The sequence below is a fragment of the Triturus cristatus genome, chromosome 3_2 (genome assembly GCF_964204655.1).
Source record: "Triturus cristatus chromosome 3_2, aTriCri1.1, whole genome shotgun sequence".
Lineage (NCBI taxonomy): Eukaryota > Metazoa > Chordata > Amphibia > Caudata > Salamandridae > Triturus > Triturus cristatus.
This window is the reverse complement of record NC_140584.1, coordinates 363,452,319-363,475,448: the sequence shown is the minus strand read 5'-3', so window position 1 is coordinate 363,475,448 and position 23,130 is coordinate 363,452,319. Positions and strand designations below refer to the sequence as shown.

The 23,130-nt window shown below is 46.4% G+C and overlaps 1 long non-coding RNA gene across 1 annotated transcript in view; it reads left to right on the top strand.

Annotated features, from left to right (window-relative positions):
- LOC146857383 (uncharacterized) overlaps positions 1–21,343 on the top strand; it is a 127,933-nt gene extending 106,590 nt beyond the window's left edge. The window contains exons 4-5 of the long non-coding RNA XR_014979900.1: positions 17,683–17,795; positions 18,854–21,343. This is a non-coding gene — a long non-coding RNA (uncharacterized LOC146857383). The remainder of the gene's footprint in view (positions 1–17,682; positions 17,796–18,853) is intronic.
- Positions 21,344–23,130: the final 1,787 nt, after the last annotated feature.

The following is a 23,130-nucleotide window of genomic DNA, read 5'->3' as shown; positions in this document are numbered from 1 at the left end:
CTCTTTCTGTCTACCTTGTGTCATCTTCAGGAGTTTTGGGGTCCTTGCTAAGACATTTCAGCTGTTTTTGTGCCTTACAGGGACCCCCAAAATACATCTTGCTAGGCACCCCAAATCCTTAACATGCCACTGTGGTAAGCAATAGGCTTGGCTCAAAGCCCACTGTACGTTTTGGTACCTCAAACAGGAATTGACAACAGACATCTAAAAGCTGACTGCATGTGGGACCTAAAAGATGCTGTAACCACAGACCTGGACTGTTCCCATGAGGCACAGGGTCAGACTGATTTGCATATGGTCATGTCTGAACTGGGGTGGCAGAGTGGGCTAAAGAACGCTGATGGATTAAACCCAGATCAGTTGACTGGGGGTGAGTGCTTGCAATGTTCAACACTACGTCCATCATTTCCTTTGGTTTTGCTCTGTAACCAAGTGACACACAGTGAGAAGTCCTACTATTTTAAGAATTGGAAAACTACCATGAGCTGTGTGCGCATGGGCACCACCCTGCGCTCTGCATGCATTAATCATGTGTTAAGTTCACAACAGAAATGTAATTTAGCAACCGTTAATAAGCTACAAGCCAGAGTAGATAGTACTTCAGCTTTTCTATGTTTTTATATCTTTTAAGGTAAAGAGTGTGTTAACACTGGTTAATTTCTCCTTTGCTGCACTCTCTCAGTCTACGCATCTGCATTCCTAACACAAGGTATTTCACGGTCTCGCAGCCAGGGCTCCTAAGTGGCAATTTAATGTAATTACCTGGGCAAGCAAAGCAAAGAAAGAGGTTTGTAATACGTATTCAACAGAGGTTGTTCGGATATTAATAAACCAAGAGAAAGGGAGCACTTTAAATTATGTTTTACATGATTTAAATGCATTTTACAGCTTGTGTCTCAGCACCTCGGCCAATTACTGCTTTCAGGTCCGAGGACAAACCTATTCCAGTCCAGTACGTTTTAATTCATAAAATATTGCAGCCAAAATTACTATAGCACATGCCACTTCTTAATCATCCCTTGTGCTATGCTAAACACTTTTTATTTGAGATGTTCCCCCATTTCTCCCAATGCCTCTCCCAGTCCCCCCTCCCGCCCCCCCCACACATTTAACCTCTTGGTACGATCTATCCCTCCATCTTGGCTGGCGCCACTCACTCCTAACGTCAGGGCAGAACTTAACACCCGCTTCTCTCCATCCACCTCATAGCACCCTGAACTACTGACATTGTGGAAACGACCAATCTACACAGAAATTATGAGAGAATGGATCAGCAAATGTCGAAGTCTTCCACCCTGATCCTATAATGTAGTAGTGGTGCTGTGAATGCACGATTAGCTAGTTGTAAATCAAACCATTATTTATTTGTGTTCACTTTTGTGTGTGTTGCTTGCATACCTAACCAGGCCACGGTAACATATACTAATCCTATGGTCTATACAATTGCTCCGTTTCTGAGTTACAAATGTAGTCCTTCGGCCCCCCCAATATATGTGTGTGTGTGTGTGGTGGGATAATAAGCATCCACGGGGCATATTATCAAGAAACTGCGGTAAAATTATCGCCGCTTTAGCTGCAGAAAACTGCCGCTAAAGCGGCGATAATGGGCTTGATAATATGCCCTTGAGAATTCCCATAGAAGCCCATGTTCTGGTGTCAACATGGGCTTCTATGGGAATTCTCTGCGGCATATTATCAAGCCCATTATCGCTGCTTTAGCGGCAGTTTTCTGCCGCTAAAGCGGCGATAATTTTAACGCCGTGCTTGATTCTATGCCCCCACGTTTTTTCATACAAAGTGACATCATAGTCAAATCTGTACCATTCTAAAAGTTTACTCACCTAGGGCAGTTGCTCTAATATTTCACATGCTCACAAAAGACTCGCACTAAAATATCTCTGTTCTTGTCATGCCTTGCAACGCTTGTTCACTCCCCCCTGGCCCACTGGCGTACATCGCCAGAAGACTGCAATGCATATAAAACCAGCTGCAGCCCATGCAGGTAAGAGCGGTGGGATGGTGGGGCCATGTGAGGGGGGATTTAGATGGACGATGACATGGGAAAATTAAATAAATAAATAATTCCTCATCATCGTCCATCGAAATCCCCCCTCACCTGGCCCCACTGCTCTTACCTGCAAGGTCCGCAGCTGTATAAAACAGCCACACGGTTGTGTTCACCCAAATATTATTTGAATCACACCAGCAGATCCCGTTAGCCCCAAAAGGAAATGTACACTTTTTGAGATAAAAGGAGAATGGACAGGTTTCTCTCACTCCTTCACTACAGAGGAGTGCTCTGTTTTACAGGGAGCGATAGGGGTCAGGCGATCCTGAAAGAGAAGTTCTTATCTGCAGGTGAAAATAAACAGTCCCTAATGTTAAATGCAGGCTTGTTTACATGGTGTCAAGCCTGCCTAGTTTGTAAAGTGTAAGTTTCACACTTCAATATTAGTTGTCATTGGTTATTAGCGTATACACTGTCTTAAGAGGTATGAGTTTCAAGGACAAGTTAGAAATCCAGATCTAAAATTAAGACAATGTGAACTCTGAATCCAGTGCCATCTTATCCTGATGTGCCTTTTGGGTAAAGTTTAGTGGCATTCACATGCTGGTGACTCTTTCATTTCTTCCCAGCTTGTACAATCCAAAGGGGATCCAGACTGAGGTTTGAGAGTAATGGAGAGAAGATGAATTTGAGGGGAACTATTTGAGGTGCTCAACTGGATGAACAGAGATATTTTATTCAGGTTGGATGGGAAATATTGAATACCAATTTTATCAAAGCTCATTTTGAGGGGCGTGTGTTCATAAGTGTTTGATGATCAACCTTGCTGAAAGCTCTATAGTGATCAAGTAGGATTAAAAAAGAAATGTCACTGCTGCCAGTGATTTGGGATATGCAACTGAGGACTTGGATGGGTCCAACTTTTGAAGATTTTACTCCTAGGTGTGTCATGGTTAGTACGTAGTTGGGCTCGTCGTTATGGTCCATGTGTGGGTTCTTCATGAATGGTACAATTTGCATGTTCTTGGGAGAGTTCAGAAAGATATGGGGCCATATTTATGAAGCAAAATTGCGATCGCAAACGCCATAATTCGCAGTATTTGGAATTCGCAATTAAGGAATATGTAGGATTCACAAAATGTATTGCAAATCCTACATACATAGCGTTTTGCGATTCTCAAATAGCAATTCCCAGAAATTTGCTGTTTGAGAATCGCAAAACCTAACATTGATACATATGGCCCATAGTGATTGAAGCAGTTATAGATGGTATTGAGGAATAGTTTGAGGGTGCAGCCTCTTGATGCTAAGATGATGCATTAATGTAATTTGGAAGTCAGTAAGTTGTGGATGCTGGGGGGGGGGTTCCCAGTTGAGATGAATGAAAGTGAGTCCATCTCGGTCCACCTGGAGGTGATATTCTAAAAGTACTGGGAATACTGTGCTTTCAATGTTCTGTCAAACGTTGTCATTGTTATCTTTGAGGACGATGTTGATAGCATTGTATTTCCCCTTGAGAAAGCTTGATACATGAGTAAAGAGATAGTTTCATGCAGAACTCAATTGCTTAGAAGAGGTTGCTTCTACAATGATTATTGTGTAGCCTTTCTTTTTGTGGTGAGTTTCAATATATGTTGCAGGGAGGTTCATTGGGGCTGCAAATTTTTCATTTAGGTGACATTGGTGCCACTGCATTTCTTGGATTTGACTGCATGTTTCCTGTCTGTGAGTTCATGTTTGTACCATGATGCTGACGTCTTGGATTTAGAAGAGTGTGTTTTGGCCGGCACATGAGTGAAAGATGTGGGCTAGAAGGTATGGTTGAGGTTGGAGAATAAGGAGTTGGTGTTGTCGGGGTAGGTGCCTTGACAGGAGGATTGTCCATCTTCCAGTGCACTTTAATTATTTTGGAATGCAAGGCAGGATATTCTGGTTGGGATGGACTGTACAAGGCCAGAAATGTCAAATTCTCGTGTCAAAAGTTCTGAGTTGGCCAAACTCGACACTGTCCTCTTGCTTCCAGGGCAACTTTGAGTACTTTCCATGCTTATGCTCTATATATTGGGATATTGGACCAAATCTAAGGTTTGTAGGACTGGGACCCCTCCCCCTCAAATAATTGGGCTCCTTCCTTACCAGACTTGTGGCTCTCTTGCCTCAGTTAGAGAAGGGAGAAATGCTATTGATCACTGGCGGAGACATTGCTGGTGGGGCCTCTGTTAGCCCGACTGTGGTCATTCAATGGTGGTGAACCATCTCATTAAAAGGCCAGCACCTTTAGGGCATGCGGATGGCACCCTATTTGGGGTGGTCACCCCACTGTATATTTTGTCTGCATTGGTATCCCTCAAGGGGATAAATGCACTATGCCATTTAAGAGTAGGGAAATAAACAATAAACCTCAACAAAGTGAAACCTCCCTGCATGTCATTGCAACCACATTTCTCTTTCATATAAACAAACTCCCATTTGAGCTTTTTTTTCTGTGAAAGAAAAAGAATGCCAAACAGACTGCAATGACATGGCGTGTCCACTCGGTAGTCAGCTTTGCCTTAAATGCATCCACTGCAGCAGCAGATCCACTTTCAACAAATAATCCCCACCAGACAGCTAGAGAGCAATAAATGGGGTGGGACGTTCTCATTCTGTGGCATGGAGATGCTATCCTGGCGGACTGGAGGGCCACCTGCCAGGTGTATGATGAGTCGCTTTCTTTGAGCTCAGAAATTGGTCAGTGGGGTAAGGCTGGATTCTGAGCCAACCATGGCTCAAAGGGGTTTAATACTTTTTATTGCACCTTTGTGGTGTCTTTTAAATGTTTGCCAAAAACCCAGAGTGGTACAGACCATGAAATCTTATCTGCCTTGAGAGCATCTTCTTTGGGCAGGCCTCAGCACCTTGTCCCAGAATTCCAGGTGTTGTAAATTGTTTAAATTCTTACTTTACAGAACGCTGAATATCTTCCTCTTGCATGTCTGGGAGCTTCGTGTGCTGCTCATGCAAGCATGCAGGGAAAGCGTATAGGTTACAAGGGCACAGAGGGAAGTTGGCTCAGCTATTCATTTCAGCCAGGAATTAGCCAAAGTCAAGTACAATATGGTCTACTGCTTCTTCTCGCAGGATCTTATTTTTATCCTTTATCTCCTTGTGCACTTGAATAGGCCAGCTTAACTGATTCTTGAGAATTCACTTGAAAGCTGATGGGGAAGCAGGACTAATGTCCTCAGGCATTCATCAGGTAGACAGTGTTACACTCACAGTAGTCACTTTCTTGTCTTATCCAAGTTCATTGGTATGTTCCGATTTCAAGGTGTTGGGAGTTATCAATTATAGGGATAACGGTACAGTGGTTGGTGAAAATCCTTGGTTTAACCATGCAGCATTCTCAAGTTGTGCTCCCAAGCCTTTGCAGCACGTTACGTGACTTATCAGCAAAATATTTTAAAAAACCTCAATTTCTAGTGTTTTTCACGATGAGGAATGCTAACTTAGCTGTCAAAGCCCATAATAATCTGAGAGAGAAAATAGGCCCAGCACCAAAATAAAAGTGGCCTTCATTTGCGAATCAGATAGCTAAAAAGTGTTCCCACATTTAGATTTGGGGCAGCTTTAAACTTGCAAAGACACACTGTATAGGTGTTTTTGAAAGGTATGGGAGTCAGCATGCATTTTGCTTCCTAAAGGTAATGTTTGCGGTAATAGAGAAATCAACATTAAAAATCAGGTCACCAAACCATAAAACAGGCCCAGAAACAGCCCAAACCAACCTGCCAGACCAGACCTTCTGGCATTGCCAGACTGTCCTATTGGCCAGTCCGATCATGGGCCCACCCTTGGCCTTGCCTGTTAAAATGAGAAACCAACCTTCTGCACACAGGTGGATGGATGGCCTATTCAAAACGATCCTGTATTGATGCTATTCCAGGCAAGAGGGGCCAAAGAGTCGTTGGCAGGGTTTGCTTCAATCCCTAAGGTGTATGAAACTTCCAGATCTCCGTGCCTTCCCTTTGTGGTGACCAATTATTTAAACTTCTCCTGTCCCCCCATATTGCTTTAGCAAGTATAGGGCAGTGCTCCTGGAGTGTGATGTTCAGTAATTACATTTCTTTGTCCTGCTAATGGACATCTCACAGCTGTATTGATACATAACAAGAACTAGTGGGGCATATTATCAAGAAACGGTGTTAAAATTATCGCCGCTTTAGCAGCAGAAAACTGCTGCTAAAGCAGCGATAATGGGCTTGATAATATGCCCTTAAGAATCCCCATAGAAGCCCTTGTTCTGGTGTCAACATGGGCTTCTATGGGAATTCTCTGCGGCATATTATCAAGCCCATTATCGCCGCTTTAGCGGCAGTTGTCTGCCTCTAAAGCGGCGATAGTTTTATTGCCGTGCTTGATAATATGCCTCAGTGTTTCTTATACTGGGAATTTAACAACTACACTTCAGACCTAAGCCTAGGCAGAGCTCTGCTGAGGGTAATCTAATTACAGACAGGGCAGGAAGTGGGAGATGGACACAACTAGTTTAGAGGCTACCTTGGATTAAGTTTAAATAAACAATGTTTCTAAAATCCTCTTTGGAACATTTGTATTAAAAATAGAAGTTAACAAACGAATACAATTTTCAATATTTAGCAAAATGAAGCATTTTTGGTCTTGTAAGACATGTTATACAATTTAAATATAAGTAGGAAAGTCTACCTAAATGTACGTCAAAACAATTCTTTAAATTCCTTTTAGGAGGGTAAATTGCAACCTAACACACATACTGCATGTTTCACCCGTGGACGTTATGCAACCAAACAAATAGATAAATTATGTTGGTCATATAAGTAATGTACCTTGGATCATCCATTGTCGTGGATGATTAGGGGCATATTTACTAATCCTTCACACAATGCAGGGAAGCAAGCGAAGTTGCTCTGCAGCTTTTACATGTTAGGCTTGGTCAACATCCAGTGATTCTAGGCGAATCACATAGGGCCTAATTTAGAGTTTGGTGGATTGGTTGCGCTGTTATAAAAGTGAGGGATATCCTGTCTGCCTAATTACAAGTTCATTATATGCTGTGGCATTTGTAATAGGGCCGATGGGATACCTGTCACATTTGTAAAGGAGTACCTGTCCGCCAAACTCTAAATCAAGCCCTTAATCTTCTTGTGCCCCACAAAGCAAATTGTCATGTAATCAAGTTCTCTAATGCCCTTGGGCCAAGTATGTGCTAATTTAAAACTGAAAAGAAGCAATTGGAAGGATAAACAGAAGAGTAAAAGTATGGATTTGCGAAAGGATGGATGGAAACTTGGAAGGATACCATTAGAGGTTTGTTTCCAGTGCTTAATTTGAGCCGGTGGTTTCCGGTGCTCAGCACCGGCACTTAATCATCATCCCCGGGCTTTTCACAAGCTCCAGTTAAGGACACATTCGTTTATGGTAGGCACGTGGAGATTAAGGGGCATATTATCAAGCCCGGCGATAATGGGCTTGATAATATGCTCTACGGATTTCCAATTGAAGCCCATGTTAGATGTCCTTCACATCTAACATGGGCTTTGTTAGAACCGGCGGTCTCTAGTTGGCAGAGGTATACACTTCTGACAAATAGGGACCAACCAACTCTAGTCAGGGAAAGGGGATTACACACTCAGATAACCCCTGCTACCCCCTTGGTAGCTTGGCAGAGCAGACAGGCTTATCTCAGAGGCAGTGTGTTAAGCATTTATGACCACATACAGTAATAAAGTGGATACACTACAGATGGACACGACACAGAAGTTATTATAAAAATAGTATTTTTATATAAGGTTTAGCACAAGACCAAATAACGACAAAAATATACCACAGTCTTAATAAATACTCTTTGGAAGGAAAAATAATAGTTCAAGTAAGGTTTCTTCTTGGCAAATAGTTCTTTAGCAAAGTATTCTTCTGAGCACAGTTCTTTGGCAACAATGTAACCCCCACAGGAGTCACACGACGTCGAGTCTACAAGATTCCCAAGGTTCGGCGTCGACCGCGAGGAGCGCTACGTCGAGCCTGGAGTTGCAACAGACCCCACAAGTACAGTACCTTGAGAAACGAAGAAAACGATGATCCACGGCGTCGAGATGTCGGCGTCGGGGTCGGCGTCGATCGTGCCTCGGAGTCGGGTCAATCCGCAGCGGCGTCGAGGGATGTCGGGCCGGAGCAGCGCTCACGGCGTCGAGACGGGCGTCGAGTCGATGCGATCAGCAGCGGCGTCGGGACGGGGTCGCTTGGAGGCAGAGCCGATACTCACTCCTCACTGGCGTCGATACCGGCGTCGAGACGGGGTCACTTGGAGCCGGGGCCGATACCCACTGCTCACTGGCGTTGCTGCTGGCGTCGAGACTGCAGATTTTCCCTTGTGTACTGGAAACAACACTTTCCAGCAATTCAGCAATTCAGTAGATGGTGAAGTCCTTTGGCCCTGTGACTTCAACAGGAGACTGGCACTCTTCCAGTCCTTGGAGATTTCCTAGCAAGTGTTCAGAGAGTACACACCAAGTTCCTCTCTCCTTGTTCCTTGGCAAAAATAAAGAAGCAGCTTTCAGGTTCCTCCACAGTAAAACAGCACTCTGGCAGAAAGGGGAGGCAAGTCCTTAGATCAGCAGGCTTCTTGTCCTTGGTACAGGTTTCCTTGTCAGAAGTGATCTGAGTTCTTGGTTCAGGGGTCCTTCTCTTATACCCCTTTTTCCCTTTGTTCCCTTTGTCCAAGCAGGGCGATTCCCACCATCTCAGGTTTGTTGTGGGTGTTGCCAGGCAGAGGCACCTGGCCTATTCACTGAGCAGGGCAGAGTCCTCAGCCGCCCAGCAGGAGGCGGAGCCAGTATTGTCACTGGCAGGAGCAGGGCTATCAGTCGCCCAGCAGGAGGCGGAGCCTGTATTGTGTCAGGCAGGGCAGGCTACTCTTCCCTCACTCTATGTGTAAACGCCCCATTCACCCCACACTGACTCACTCAGACCTCTGGGGCCACCCAGCCCCTGACACACACACCAAACCAGCAGAGACCGGTAGATAGTTGGACAAGAAAATAGCCACTTTCTAAAAGTGCTATTTTCAAACATAGAATTTAAAAACCATCCATCCTAAAGGGTGTGTTATTAAATTCTGAGTTCAGGGATACTAAACTTGACTTGCTACCATGCTCCCTGAGTCAGATAGATTATAATGGAGTTAATAATCAGTCTGCCCAGTCTGGCCTATTGGAGGCAGGTAGCCCTTCAATAGTGAAAAACGAAAATGGCTGTGATTCACTATTAGGTCATGCCACACACATCAGGGCATGACCTACCTTTTACCAACAATGCACCCTGCCCTAGGGCCTACCATAGAGGTGTCCGAAATGTGGCAAAGTGAAGGTTTAGAGACTGGTAAGTAGGTTTCCTTACCAAGTCGACATGGCAGTCAGGGACTGCACGCAGGCGCTGCGGTGGCAGGCCTGAGTCACATTTTACACGCTGCTTCTGTGGGTGGCACAACCAGTGCTGCAAGCCCACCAGCAGCAGTTAACTTACACGCCCTTGGCACACTCAGTGCACTAGACTAGGGACTGAACAGTAAGTCAACCAAGCCAATCATGGTAACACCAATCAATGTAACAATTTAACATAGGGAGCACTTGCACTGTGGCACTGATCAGCAGTGGCACAGTGCCCAAAGCAATAATCCAGCAAAAACATCGTAAACAGAGGAGGCAAACAGAAAAAAATGGAGGAGAGACTCATGCCAATGATGCCAGGTCTAACACGTGTCCCCTCCAGCTGAAATGTGGGGAGAACTACCCTTCACCCAGGGAGTCCTCATCACTAAGGCGGAAAAATCTGGACAGACCATCAGCATTGGCGTGATCTGTACCAGGGCGGTGTTCCACCGTAAAGTCCATCCCCTGTAGGGAAATGGACCACCTCAACAGCTTTGGGTTCTCACCCCTCATCTGCATTAACCATCTGAGGGGCCTGTGGTCTGTCTGAACCCGGAAGTGAGTCCCAAACAGGTAGGGTCTTAGCTTCTTCAGCGCCCAGACCACAGCAAATGCCTCACGCTCTATCGCACTCCACCTTTGTTCCCTGGGAAGTAACCTCCGGCTGATGAAGGCTACAGGTAAGTCTCGGCCCTCCTCATTCATCTGTGCCAGAACAGCCCCCACACCATGCTCTGAAGCGTCTGTCTGGACAATGAATTCTTTTGAAAAGTCGGGTGCCTGGAGGACCGGTGCTGTACACATTGCAGTTTTCAGGGTGTCAAAGGCGTTCTGACAGGCGTCAGTCCAGATCACAAGTCTCGGCTGCTTCCTGGAAGTCAGCGAGGTCAGGGGGTGCACAATGTTGCCATACCCCTTGACAAACCTCCTGTAGTAACCCGTGAGACCCAAGAAGGCTCTCACCTGAGTCTGGGTTTTGGGCGGTTCCCAAGCCAGGATGGTATCTATCTTGGGTTGCAGGGGGGCCACCTTGCCGCTCCCTACTTGGTGCCCCAAGTACACCACTGAACCCTGCCCAATCTGGCACTTACTAGCCTTGATTGTGAGGCCTGCTCTGCGCAGGGCCAACAACACTTCCTGGAGGTGGCGCAAGTGTTCCTCCCAGCTGGCGCTGAACACTGCTATATCGTCCAGGTAGGCGGCGCTGAAATCTTCCAGCCCGGCCAATACCTGGTTAACCAACCTCTGGAATGTGGCAGGGGCATTCTTCATCCCAAAGGGCATCACACGGAACTGGTAGTGCCCATCTGGTGTGGAGAATGCAGACCTCTCTTTTGCCCCATCAGTCAAGGCGATCTGCCAGTACCCAGACGTTAGATCAAACGTACTAAGGTACCGGGCAGCCCCCAACCGATCGATGAGCTCATCAGCTCTGGGGATGGGGTGCGCGTCAGTCTTGGTGACCGAATTGAGTCCTCGGTAATCCACACAGAACCGAAGTTCTGGTGAAGCACCAGGCGCTGCAGCCTTTGGGACCAAGACCACTGGGCTGGCCCAAGGACTGCTAGAGGACTCAACCACCCCTAAGGCAAACATCTTGGAGACCTCCTCCTTGATGTATGCTCTGACCTTGTCAGTCACCCTGTAGGCCTTGTGCCTCACAGGAGTGCTGTCCCCAGTGTCCACATCATGGACACACCACTGAGTGACACCAGGGATCAAGGAGAACAGATCAGGGAATTGTACCAACAGATGGCGACAATCTTGCTGCTGCTCAGGGGTCAGTGTGTCAGAGAGGACAACACCATCCACTGACCCATCTTTTTCTTTTGCACACAGGAGGTCAGGAAGAGGCTCACTCTCCTCCTCCATCCCAGCATCTGTGGCAAGGAGCATGCCCACTTCGGACCTTTCTAAGTGGGGCTTTAACCGGTTGACATGCAGGACCCTTAAGGGGTTCCTGGGAGATTTCAAGTCCACCAAGTAGGTGACATCGCTCTTCTTCTCCACAACCTCAAACGGTCCAGTCCACCTGTCCTTGAGCGCACAAGGTTCCACAGGGGCCATGACCCAAACTTTCTGACCAGGTTGAAGCTCAACCAGAGTGGCATTCTGATCGTACCACCGCTTCATCTCTTCCTGGCTGGCCTCCAGATTTGCCTGAGCAAGATCTCTGAAGCGCCGAGTCTGGTTCCTAAAGGCCAGCATGTAACTATATACATCCTGGGGAGGTTTCCTGGGAGATTGCTCCCAGCCTTCTTTGACCAGACTCAAAGGTCCTCTTACCGGGTGACCATACAAAAGCTCAAAGGGGCTGAACCCTAGAGACTTCTGTGGCACCTCACGGTAAGCAAACAGCAGGCATGGCAAGAGGACGTCCCATTTACGCCTCATCGGTTCTTCAAGACCCATGATCATGCCTTTTAGGGTCCGGTTGAATCTCTCAACCAGCCCATTACCTTGAGGGTGGTAAGGAGTGGTAAACTTGTAGGTTACCCCACACTCCTTCCACAGGGACTTCATATAATTCGAAATGAAGTTGGTGCCTCGGTCTGACACCACCTCTCTGGGGAACCCCATGCGGGAGAAAACACCCATCAGTGCCCGTCCCACCACGGGGGCCGTCACTGTTCGGAGAGGGATGGCTTCCGGGTACCGGGTGGCATGGTCCACCAAGACCAGGATAAACCTGTTGCCCATGGCTGTCTTGGGGTCCAGTGGCCCCACAATGTCAATTCCCACTCGCTCAAAGGGGGTACTGACGACGGGAAAAGGTTGGAGGGGAGCCTTCTGCTTCCGCCCACTTTTCCCACTTGCCTGGCAAGTTTGACAGGTCCTACAATGGATATCTGAATCCCTTCTCATCTGGGGCCAATAAAAATGGGTGACAAGCCTGTCATAGGTCTTGTCCTGCCCCAGATGTCCAGCTAACGGAACGTCATGAGCCAACCCCAGTAGGAAGGCTCTGAAGCGCTGGGGTACCACCAGCACACGGGCTGACCCAGGTTCAGCAGCCTTAGGCTCGCTATACAGGAGATCGTTCTCCCAGTAGACCCAATGTGATCCTGACTGATCACCTGTCGTTTGGGCTGAGGCCTGCTGCCTCATACCCACAAGAGAAGGGCACACTTTCTGCTCAGCACAAAATTCCTCCCTGGAGGGACCACCATCCTGCTGCCAATGGGTCAGCTCGGGCAGGTCTCCCAGTTCGGCCACTTGTTCTCCTGTCGGTTCCAGGGCATCCCCCTCAGGGTCTGCTCCCTCCTGGACCGCGGGAACGATGGGGGACGGTTTCCCGCGCCCCCTGCCTCTTCTCTTCACGGTTGGGACCTGGGCCATACTTTCAGGCTCCGGGCCCCCATCAACACCCTTACTGACTGACATGGACCGGGTGGTCGCACACACCCACTCAGGCAGACCCAACATTTCCAGATGCGCTTTTCTCTCCACCTTAGCCCAAGGGGAGTCCTCCAAATCATTGCCCAAGAGACAATCAACAGGCATGGCGGGCCTCACAGCAACCTGAAGAGTACCTGAGACCCCCCCCCACTCAAAAGGAACTTGAGCTACCTCACACTTACTCTGTGAGTTGTCAGCAGCTACAACGGGGTAGAATGCATGAGGGACCACCTGCTCTCTGGACACCAAGTGACACTTGACAGCTGTCACACTCGCTCCGGTGTCTCTGAGAGCTTCCACCCTATGGCCATTAATGGTCACCCACTGCCTATATTTCTTAGTGTTACTAGGCAGAGGGGTTGGAGGGACCATTTCCACGTCTCCTAAAGAGACCAGGGACATTTCTGCGGGACCCCACCCACCGGGGGCACCCATCTCCTCCCCTCCCAGGGCTACACTCGCTACCTGACGAGGGGGTGCACGCGGCGGTGCATTCGAATCCTTCATGGGACACTGGGGATCATAATAACGGTGTCCCACCTGCTTACAGGCATAGCAGGTCATGGGGCCCCTGTGAACAGGTTTACCTGTCGGGGCCTCTGGCTTCTTTACAGGGGGAGGCTGGGAACCCTTCCCTTGGTTCCCTTGGGGACTACTTTGGGGCCCTTTCTGAAACTCCCTCTGTTTACCCCTGTCCCCCCCACTCTTCTGCTGGGGACCCTGCCCACCTTTGGCTGAGTCTCCCACTGGACCCTTGTGGACCCTGGTACTGACCCAGCGGTCCGCCTCCTCAGCAAGTTTTCTAGGGTTAGATAGCTTGCTATCAACAAGGTGCTGGCGTAGCTCTGGAAAACAGTTATTAGACAAGTGCTCCCAAGCAAACAAATCATAAAGAGCATCATAACTATCAACCTTGCTACCCTTTATCCAACCATCCATGGTTCTGCAGAAAAAAGACACATATTCAACCCACGTAGTACCAGGCAACTTCTTACATTCTCTAAAGGTTTGTCTGTACTTTTCTGGAGTTAAGCCATATCTCAGCATTAAAGCATCTTTCATATGAGTATAAGACATCCTATCCTCAGCAGGAAGGCTCAACAAGGTATCTCTCCCCTCGTTTGTAAAGCGGCTCCACAACCCCGTTCCCCAATCCTTCTCAGGGACCCGGTGGGCCAACAATGCTAACTCATACGCTTTAAACCATTGGCTAATATCTTCATTCTTACTGTAATCCTTGATCACATCTTTAGGAAAATAAAACCTACTTTCTGCAGGCACAGATGGAGTGCTGCCACCAGAGGGATTCAACTCTAAACTCTTAGTTTTAAGCTCCATCTCCCTCACCATCTTCTCACGTTCAAACGCTAATTTCTCTCTCTCAAAATCTAATCTTTTGCTCTCCATTTCAGCTTCTCTCTTGCTTCTTGCATTCTCTAATTCCAACTGCCCTCCTAATTTGAGTTTTGCCATTTCCAACTTGTACCCCCTCTCCTTCTCCCTGTCTTCTAATTCTTCGGGGGAAAGGCTCCTAGAGGACGCACTACTGCCTGGAGATGACACTGGCCCACCTGTGGGCTCTTCCTCTTCCTCTTCTTCTTCCTCTTCCGGTACCACCACCGGATCAGAGGGATTTCTGGCCTCTAACCAGGCCTTCAGCGCTTTGAGGAAGCCCTCTTTCTTTGAGACACCTGTGGTAGGAACTTTAAACTGCTTGCAAAATCCTTTTAGATCTTTTAGCGTGTAGGAATCTATCTTCTCCTTATCAAATTCCCCCACAACATTCTCCACAGGTGTAGCAGCTCCGGCATTCTCCATGGTCAAAACTGGCAGTGTTTAAGAAAATAAGCTCCAGGAAAGCGGAGAACAAAAATAGGATATCCTACCAAACGGACTGTGGCTGCGTTATGGTCTGCTTTCACTATGTAGCGTACACTAATCACTGCACATGAGTCATAAATGCAAAGTTCAAATCCCACCGCTGCCACCAATGTTAGAACCGGCGGTCTCTAGTTGGCAGAGGTATACACTTCTGACAAATAGGGACCAACCAACTCTAGTCAGGGAAAGGGGATTACACACTCAGATAACCCCTGCTACCCCCTTGGTAGCTTGGCAGAGCAGACAGGCTTATCTCAGAGGCAGTGTGTTAAGCATTTATGACCACATACAGTAATAAAGTGGATACACTACAGATGGACACGACACAGAAGTTATTATAAAAATAGTATTTTTATATAAGGTTTAGCACAAGACCAAATAACGACAAAAATATACCACAGTCTTAATAAATACTCTTTGGAAGGAAAAATAATAGTTCAAGTAAGGTTTCTTCTTGGCAAATAGTTCTTTAGCAAAGTATTCTTCTGAGCACAGTTCTTTGGCAACAATGTAACCCCCACAGGAGTCACACGACGTCGAGTCTACAAGATTCCCAAGGTTCGGCGTCGACCGCGAGGAGCGCTACGTCGAGCCTGGAGTTGCAACAGACCCCACAAGTACAGTACCTTGAGAAACGAAGAAAACGATGATCCACGGCGTCGAGATGTCGGCGTCGGGGTCGGCGTCGATCGTGCCTCGGAGTCGGGTCAATCCGCAGCGGCGTCGAGGGATGTCGGGCCGGAGCAGCGCTCACGGCGTCGAGACGGGCGTCGAGTCGATGCGATCAGCAGCGGCGTCGGGACGGGGTCGCTTGGAGGCAGAGCCGATACTCACTCCTCACTGGCGTCGATACCGGCGTCGAGACGGGGTCACTTGGAGCCGGGGCCGATACCCACTGCTCACTGGCGTTGCTGCTGGCGTCGAGACTGCAGATTTTCCCTTGTGTACTGGAAACAACACTTTCCAGCAATTCAGCAATTCAGTAGATGGTGAAGTCCTTTGGCCCTGTGACTTCAACAGGAGACTGGCACTCTTCCAGTCCTTGGAGATTTCCTAGCAAGTGTTCAGAGAGTACACACCAAGTTCCTCTCTCCTTGTTCCTTGGCAAAAATAAAGAAGCAGCTTTCAGGTTCCTCCACAGTAAAACAGCACTCTGGCAGAAAGGGGAGGCAAGTCCTTAGATCAGCAGGCTTCTTGTCCTTGGTACAGGTTTCCTTGTCAGAAGTGATCTGAGTTCTTGGTTCAGGGGTCCTTCTCTTATACCCCTTTTTCCCTTTGTTCCCTTTGTCCAAGCAGGGCGATTCCCACCATCTCAGGTTTGTTGTGGGTGTTGCCAGGCAGAGGCACCTGGCCTATTCACTGAGCAGGGCAGAGTCCTCAGCCGCCCAGCAGGAGGCGGAGCCAGTATTGTCACTGGCAGGAGCAGGGCTATCAGTCGCCCAGCAGGAGGCGGAGCCTGTATTGTGTCAGGCAGGGCAGGCTACTCTTCCCTCACTCTATGTGTAAACGCCCCATTCACCCCACACTGACTCACTCAGACCTCTGGGGCCACCCAGCCCCTGACACACACACCAAACCAGCAGAGACCGGTAGATAGTTGGACAAGAAAATAGCCACTTTCTAAAAGTGCTATTTTCAAACATAGAATTTAAAAACCATCCATCCTAAAGGGTGTGTTATTAAATTCTGAGTTCAGGGATACTAAACTTGACTTGCTACCATGCTCCCTGAGTCAGATAGATTATAATGGAGTTAATAATCAGTCTGCCCAGTCTGGCCTATTGGAGGCAGGTAGCCCTTCAATAGTGAAAAACGAAAATGGCTGTGATTCACTATTAGGTCATGCCACACACATCAGGGCATGACCTACCTTTTACCAACAATGCACCCTGCCCTAGGGCCTACCATAGAGGTGTCCGAAATGTGGCAAAGTGAAGGTTTAGAGACTGGTAAGTAGGTTTCCTTACCAAGTCGACATGGCAGTCAGGGACTGCACGCAGGCGCTGCGGTGGCAGGCCTGAGTCACATTTTACACGCTGCTTCTGTGGGTGGCACAACCAGTGCTGCAAGCCCACCAGCAGCAGTTAACTTACACGCCCTTGGCACACTCAGTGCACTAGACTAGGGACTGAACAGTAAGTCAACCAAGCCAATCATGGTAACACCAATCAATGTAACAATTTAACATAGGGAGCACTTGCACTGTGGCACTGATCAGCAGTGGCACAGTGCCCAAAGCAATAATCCAGCAAAAACATCGTAAACAGAGGAGGCAAACAGAAAAAAATGGAGGAGAGACTCATGCCAATGATGCCAGGTCTAACAGGCTTCTATTGGAATTCCGTAGAACATATTATCAAGCCCATTATCGCCGTTTTAGCGGCATTTCTCTGCCACTAAAGCGGCGATAATTTTATCGCCTGGCTTGATAATATGCCCCCAAGTGATTTGCCCAGAATCACAAGATGTTGAGCCGATGCTGCGACTCAAACCTGATTCCCCAACTCCAAAGTCGGCAGCTTTGGAAACTTCACCACATCCTCTCCCTGCTTTCGTGGTTCTGTTCTGTTCACGTTCTGCTAACAGGAGAAATGGGCTGGTGCGAGCTGCCTCCTGATGAGAGCCCCGGCACGTATTTTTTTTACAAATTAGCCACTGTATGGTTTAAAACCAGGATTTGTTTGGGGGGGCTACTACCCTGTTAACACTGCTTAACTTTATCAGATAATTTAAACTCTTCCCAAGCATGCATGACAAGGCCAGGTGTCTACACTGCACCTAGTCTGTGGTCTGGAAATACAGCTAGGGAAAACCCTGTGGTAGTAATTACTGATGGACCTTAACTGTAATGCTGGGGGAACAAAAATATTTATGAATGAAATAGCAGAAGATTATAAAATGTGACTGTAGGTAGAGAAATACTAATAGGCAAAACATTTTACTTTTTAGGAACTGGAATGGCGCCACTGTATGACAAAACACACCCTTTCATCTTTCCCTGAATGCCTAGCCAACATGCATAAGCAATGCTTTGTGCTGCCAGAGTTCTTTGTAAATAGCAGGTATTTCCGGCTTTCTTATACAAACCAGTTTTATAATATTAAAGAACTACAAAATATTTGAATGGCTTCAAACATGTTTATTATGGAAGAAATTATGTTTAAAACAATTAGTTCCCTCAGGCATCAGTTATTCTCACCAATGTAAATGCATTCTGTTGTTTCAGTTATACCTCACATCCCTTGTATTAATATTCTTGAAATCTGCTCCAAAATAAATGCCATCCTTAGCGCATATAATTATAAAAACAAAATCCGGGCTGCTTTCCTTCGCAGCATGACAAATGTGGATGCCTTTGCAAGCTGGCATTGGTGAAGGAGAGATCATATCCCCGTTTGTTTTGTTAAAGTATCCATTTGTCAATGAGTGTAGATTTGTTAGACTCTCCTTTCGTCGCTGGCCCTGCTACGTTGCAAGATTGTATCAGCCATTTTGTGCCTCATCTATTTCACTGAACTAGGACTAGAACAAGAAGGGAGTTCCTCGAAATAGGCACCTCCAAATATTAACACATCTGTAAAATGATCAAACCTCGAGGGGGCGCCGAAGAAGGAACACAGAGATGCACAGCAGCGGTGCCTTGTGTGTTCCTGCTTCTAAATTAAGTCTTTGTTCAAGAAAGAGTGCGTACATTAATAAAATAAGCACAAAAATGTGGGTTTCTACAATATGATATTATGACAAGTTCAATTATTGTCACCCGCACCAATTTGCCCAATTATTTCAATTACATATATATATAGTAGCAAGGGAAGCTACTGCAAATGAAGTACAGATTACTGTAATGGTCCGTTGCAACTATTTTAAGTATAGGATAGGTAGCATAATCTGTAATTATATGACATCAAGCTATAGAAAACCAGAGTGTCTGTTGAGTTGTGATTTTTTTCCAGCTGATAAGAATAAACATATATATGAGTACAGTACTGAGCTTGTAATAAGAGTTATGCAATATATGTGGCCCTCACTCTGATGTCACAGTCCTTTTTTTTATTTTTATATCACCTGAAGTCACAATGCTCTATTTGCTCACAAACCCTCCTTGTCTTTCTTATTGCAGGCGCTGGAGGAACACACAAGCACAGAAGTAAAGAACTTGGACTTTGTCTGCCACTAAGGCTAAAGAAGTGCTTGGTATTATAAACATGTATCTAGAGCAAGGGTCACCCCACTCACAAGGAACCAGGGTATCTATTATATAACAGGGAACTATGGTTCCTGTGGACTATGGGTATGAAATAAGGTAATTAAAGCGCTCAATGGCATGTATTCGTGGGAGTGGAATGTCAGAGAGAGAGTCAAAATTCAACACACCATAGATTTCCAGAGGTATTTTTACTAAGCCTTTACTTTTTGCATCATATAATCAGACAGACAATGTGCTCGGTGTCCCAAGTGAACAAAACATAGAAAAGGGGGAGGGAGTGACAGTAGGTGACATATAAAAGAGGTTTCAGTTTACAAAATGACCACAGGTAAGTATATTTGATGGCTTAAGAGTCCTTTAACACAATGTGATGGGTTAACAGTCCTCTAACACATTGTGATGGGTTAAGAGTCCTCTAACACATTGATATTATCAATGTGTTTGAGGACTGTTAACCCGTCAATTATACTTACGTGTTTATAGCTGAGGTGATAGTGAAAATGCTTTCCCACATTATTAATATGCAACTGGTCAAATGTTTATTCCAGCTCCAGTCCTAGAACAGTTGGGGACTGGAGCTTGACCCAATTTGTCAAAGATATTGCATCACGGAATGGGGATGTGGACTTAGTAATCATGAGGGTAACCAGATGGATCCACGCCACCGGGACACAACTTTTCTAACCCTGATTTCTCCTCTTAGAATTGATTGTTTTCAGGAGCATCGGGTCAGCTGTTTTCATTAGAATAGACCACAAACATGGCTCCCAGAAGAACATTATTTGTTATTTCCAATTGTATTACTTACAGAGTGCCTGCCGGAGACAATAAGCAATCTGGCAACCCCAACAGCCCGCGGAATGACCACTGGAGACAGGACCTTGGCTGTGCACCCGTACCGCCACCTCCCCCTACACACAATACACTCATTATCTGTGAAATACCAAACAAGGAATAGGAATAAAAGCAAATGAGTAAAGCTGCTTCCCTCGCACATGTGCACCCATGAACTCAGCAGAAAGCAGGAGATTTTCCAAAGTGTCTTATCTCAGATTGACGCTTCTTCTATGGTAGGGTTATAAGGAGTGTATGGGTGGGGAATGTGCTTGAACAAATTAAAGGCTAGATGCCTGCCCACAGAAATAGCAGGGTCATACCACCTCCTCTTCTTCACTCCCCACGTCAAGAATCTGTATTGCTGGAATACACAGATTTCACCCCAGAGGAGCCACTCCTGGGTGGCATCAACACAAAGACAGAGCGACCATAGTGGATGATAGGAGTAGGCCAAGTCTGATCAGCCCAAGAATGATACCTTCCATCTATAGGCTGTCCCGAGGGCAGCCTGAAACAGACATCTGCCATCTCAACAGTCGAGGACGGCCTGCAAAGCCAGCCTGGACCTAAGTGGCTGTTACTCAAACGTTAAATATTGAATTCAACTTGATTGAAAGGGGTAACTGTCTGAACTGCCAATAATAATAAAAGTTGGTGCTTTTATTGACCATACTGAACAACTTTGTTTTTGAGAAAATTTCACACATCTGCCCCAGTTTCTTTCTGGACTTTGGGAGCAGCATCTCCCTTGTTTCCCCAAGAATGAAACCATACCTCGAGCGCTTCAGGATCTGCTTCCGTAGAGAATCCTTACTTACTCCAGGAGACCTGAGGACCTAACCCAGTGCACCTTCAATTTCTCTAGACCCCACCGAGATGATGAGGAGGCAAGTTGACATCAAACTATACTCCAGGTGTGATACACACTGACTGCCTGGCGATCACCCTTCCTTGCTGAACTTTGCTTGTTGACTTTGTGAATACCTTTTTCCGTATTGTGATTACCATGTACCCTCATTCTTGAGTGGGGTTAGCACAGGCCGTCATCAGCTTTGCCCTGGATAAAGAAGGAAGTGCCCACCAGCCACACTTGGGGCTCCCATGCTCTAGCAAGTCTGTGCAGTGATCTAGCTTCTTACAGGCTCCTGTGCCTGCTACATGCTATACTGTAAACATGCCTTATGTCCCCCTGGGTTGAATCCACCATCCCGACTTTGAGACAGGAGGAAATCCTATGTTCCTGTTTTACATGCAAGCAAGACACTTGCAGCATTTCAAGGGAAAGGATGAAAAGGTCTTTACCATATCAAAGAAAGAGGCTAGGTCTCAATGTGCCACCTAGAATTTTGACCCTAGCCAGTGGTTGCTGAAATATAACTCTTTAAAGTTGCTGTTTATGTACCTTATTAGTCCCTTGGCTAACCTGAAAAACCTTTAGGTCAGAGGAACCAGAATGTCTTCTTGACCATGACTGATTGTTTTTTACTGATATTTTCCCTAGCACTCCAGGAGTAACAAAAATTGAAACGTGACTAATAAAATGCAAGAGAAAGGGACAATAACACACTTTGAGCTGTCTTTGATTTAGACTCAGGGTTATTTGCAAAAATGTCAGCCTCTCAGCTTTCCTGCCAAGGTAACCTGGGATTTCTAAAACAATTGTCAGTTTTAAAGTATTTTACACTCTTGTTTGCTCTAGAGGTAGGCATGGTGCTGAAATGCCATAGCGCATTGCTTCATTTCTCCATAGTTGATATTTTCTGCAAAATTGTGCAAATAACCCAAACTGTTCCAAAAACCGTGGAACCAGGACCACTGTCTAAAAACCTGCATTGAATGTTACATTTGAATGGTTTGGGCTAGGAATATAAGACTTGCACCATTTTTCCTGATTTTATAGTTCCAACGTTTTAGGTACTTGTTGAATTATACCTTTGTTTCAAGTAATAACCATGACTGGACATGTATTTTAATGTGAGTGTAATACCTGTAAACTACTGAATCTGACTCAGTATTCCTATCACATGCATGGGTTGGGCATTTACTAATTTGCCAAGCTATCCTCTACAGACAAGCATCATTTGAGTGCACAACATTCAATCGAGACCTGGGACACTACATCTTGGCCAAGAGGGAATACATATAGGTCCTGATTATAACTTTGGCAGTGTCTGCCCCGCTGCCGCACCACCGCTGAACCACCAAAGCTGTGGTCAGATCGCCCATCAGATTAGGAGTTTACTTCTGTCTGGCAGGCTTTTTTTTAAGTTCCTACGGCAGTGCCCTGAAAATGGGCAACACAATGTGGACGCCAAAGGCAGTTCCTACATGGCATGGACTGAAAAGTCCATGCAGTGCAGGGACTGGTGTGCAGGCACACAGTGCCCACTGTGTGCCTTCATGTGTGGAGGTGGCACAGGGGGCCCTGCAGGTCCCACCTTGTTTCCTCTACGCCACGGTATTAATGGAGTAAGAACCATGACACTGCTGGCAGAGAGGAAACTTGTAATATGCTTGGCGGGACCGTAGCGGTCCCACAAAGCACATTGCGGCCTTCTGACTGCTGCAAAACCACCAGAGAATGGCGAACCCTGGCAGCTGTGGCAGGACTGTGGTGGTCCAACTTCCTAAATCGTAATAGGGCGGTCAGGAAACCACCACGGCCGCGCCCTCACAAGTCTGGCAGTCTGTAGTGTAATCTTCAGTACTTCTAGGTGGTCGCTCAAATTCAAAGATCTTGAAAAAGGCCTGATGTCCACCAAGGCAATGCTGTAACTAATTTTTTAAACTATGAAATTGGCTTTATGTTTGCTTCTAGTGAAATGTCATTCCAATGCTGTAGAGGGTAGAGGAGCTGCAGTCATAGCCTCACTCCTGAGATTGGATGTAAATCTAGGGTTACCTCTGTTGTTTGGGAAGAGATGGCTTGGTCTTCCAGTTCAGCCTGGACTACATCTTGGAGCTGCAGCTAAGACTGATTTGTATTGATCTGTTCTCAATCTAAAATAGCACAACTGAGCTACACAATCATGGAATTGAATGGTACACAGAAGAATTCCTTTTGTTAACAAGCATTAACTAAAGCATTTCTATCTATTGATTTGCATTTGTCTCCATTCTAACATCTAAAGTGCTGTTAGAACTTCATATGTAAAAGCAGGTGCACTCAAAGCCCAATGCTCTGCTGACTATTACGGAAATCATGGGTCAAATCTTTCTGGACATAGGAGACTGACAGACTGACTGACAGCACATATATAGTGCACGCTGCTCAGCGGGGTCTTTTGAAACTTGTCTTAAGTGTTGCCTAATAAAATGGAGATTGCAGGTGAGTGGAAGAGCATTACGTCTAG